The sequence below is a fragment of the Bactrocera oleae genome, chromosome 3 (assembly GCF_042242935.1).
Source record: "Bactrocera oleae isolate idBacOlea1 chromosome 3, idBacOlea1, whole genome shotgun sequence".
Classification (NCBI taxonomy): Eukaryota; Metazoa; Arthropoda; class Insecta; order Diptera; family Tephritidae; genus Bactrocera; species Bactrocera oleae.
Genome location: NC_091537.1, coordinates 33455885 through 33458864, shown reverse-complemented (window position 1 = coordinate 33458864; position 2980 = coordinate 33455885).

Genomic DNA, 2980 nt, shown 5'->3' with positions numbered 1-2980 from the left:
GATGCGCTTCCGTATCGTGGGAAACGTATAGTTCAAACTTTTAAGCGTTAACAGCGTTAACTCCTCCCCCTTTAAAAGGTGCAACGTCCTCGTTGACCGATAGGGCGCTTGGGTAACAATAAGTGTCTCTTCTTGCCTGGTGTTTGAATCCTGGTTTTGTATTTTGTTTGTAATTTTTATTGTAAGTTTTTTCTTTAAATATCCTTTTGCCGCTGCTGCGAGGATTAGGATTATGACTATTACAGTTGTGGCGGACAATCGTTGAATGCAGTTTGTTTTTGAAATATCATCTAATTCCTTTTGCTTACAAACTATTATATTATTAAAAGTTTTTACAATTATTCTTAATACCATAAGTTGTATCTTGACATATTATTAATTTTTCATATGGAATTTTTGTTATTTTTTTATTTTCTTTTACTGGTTTTATTACAATTGTTTTGCATATTTCATTCTTGGTTATAGGTATACTTATAATAAAAATGTTATTAGATTGATTTGACACAATTTTAACGTCACTTAATTCAATAGCTTCTATGACATTTAGGCATGGTACATTTTCTTTTTCAAAAATTCCTCTTATTACATTTATTTCTTGATTTGATAGTATAAATGAATTTATTATTCCGGCCTTAGCCCATTGTTAACTTATTATTTTTTTCAATAATTGACTTATTTATTATAACTTGGTGATTATTATTTTCTAATACATTGTTAATCTTATCACTAATTATCTGGAAGTCCTCGTGGTCTGATCCACTTCCATATAGTTCCTAATGTTTCTATCGCTCTTTTAAGTCTGTTAGGTTTCAATTGGGATAATGAGGATTTTACAGTTTCTATTTCATGGGATAGGAATGGGTAAAGGGAATTCTTTTTAGTTATATCGTGGGTTATCGAGTTCTCTAGTTGTTCTATTATTTCGTCGTACTGATCTAAGTTTATTAAATGTATCAGTTTAAAAGTTCCTGTTTGGAGTTTTGCGTTTCCTGTTGCTATGGTCACAATTTTGCTGTTTGTATAGTCCAGTATTTGTGTTTCTGCATTGCACAAGGCAATTAAATATAATATCCTGTAATGGTAATGTAGATATTCTTTAATTTTTAATGTGGCTTTTGTGCTCAATTCGACCTGATTTTGTTACTATTGTACATCCTTTATCTTCCTGTACTAATTCTTTTTTGTACTTAGGTGTAAGTTTGTTGCCTAGTCTTTTGTTGATCTTTACATAAACAGTATCGTCAGTATTGTATGCCTTAAATTCTGTCCTGTTCTTATTATGATAATCTAAGTCTTTTTCCTGTTTGTCACGGATTTTCTTAATGTTGTCTAGTCTGTCTTTTTCTAATTGTGCTGTGTTAGTGGTAACTCTTCGTCCGAAAAAGGCTTCTACGGGTTTTTTTATTGATGGTTGAATGAATCGAACTGTTATATTCGTGAATGGCTCTGAAAAGTAAATCTTCAAATGAATTATGGGGTTTTTCGCTTTTTATACAGCGCATTATTTCTGTTAATGTAGTGTGAAATCGTTCTATTTGTCCATTTACGGTACTAGTGTAGGGGGGTGTTTTATATATCTGAATTCCATATTGGTTTTCTAGCATGAATGTTATTGGGGCTGCACGAAGAGATTTTTCATAATCTATAACTATGTTTACGGGTATGCCAAACATTGTGAGGAGCTCCTGCAGGGGTAATTTTATATCTTCTGAAGCTCTGGATTTTACTATCTTTGCCTGAGCATATTTAGAAAATGTATCTATTGCTGTAAGTATAACTTTGTTTTAGTGTGATACAAATCGATGTGAACGATTTGTCCTGGATATTCTGGAATAGTAGTTGAATTTTGTTCTCTATCGCATTCCTATGTGCTCTGTTATGTTCCTTTATAATTTCCGTTTCTTGTTCTGATTCATTTGTTAGATCTTTTACTATTTTTCGCGTGTATTTTACTCTATAGGTGAAATTCTTTATTGAAGTTAGGGAATTCTAACATTACTTCGTTTGAAACAAGTGAATTCTTGATTTTGTTGAATGCTTCTATTGCTTGTTGGTTTAGTATTACTGCTATTTGGGCTGACATATTTTTGGGTATTTGTCCCTCTTCCCCTCTCAAAAGGAGAGTTAGGGGTTTCGCGAGTTTGGCGTAATCCTTAATGAAACGTCTGTAAAAGCCAGACATTCCCAAGAATGACCTAAGTTCTTTTAACGTTTTTGGAATCGGAAATTCACTGATTGTAGCTAATTTTAGTGGGTTAGTTCTTAATCCTAGAGTGGAATCGATGAATCCTAAATACTCAACTTCTGATTTTAAAAATTCGCATTTATTTAACTGTACTTTCATACTAGCTGTTTGTAGTGTGTGAAATATAGTTTCTATATTGCGAAGATGTGTTTCTTCATCTTGTCCAAAAATTATTATATCATCTATGTAAACGTAACATTTTGTCCCTATGTGTTCTCTAAGTATGTCGTCTAGTGTCCTTTGAAATATAGCGGGTGCGTTCTTTAAGCCAAATGGTAAACGGGTAAATTCGTATTTAGTGTTGTTAATCGAAAATGCTGTTTTTTGAATATCCTTTTCGTGTGGGGGTATCTGGTGAAAACCGCTTTTAAGGTCTAAAACTGTGAAGAATTTGTTTTTCCCAAGTTGGATGAGGACTTCATTTATTTCTGGAATAGGGTATTTGTCTGGTGTTGTTACACTGTTTAATATACGGTAGTCTTTTACCATTCTGTATTTTTTCTCCTTTGATGCATGGAGTTTCTTTGGGACTATCCAGAGTGGTGAGTTGTAAGGTGATCTTGAGTGTCTGATTATGCCTTGATCTAGCAATTCTTTGATTTGTTTTTCAACTTCGTCCTGCATTGTCATTGGGTAGGGGTAGTACTTTGAATAAACTGGCCTCTCTGTTGTTGTTTTTATTTCTGCTACTACTGTCATATACAACGTCAATTTCTAATTCGGTTCTGAAAAAAG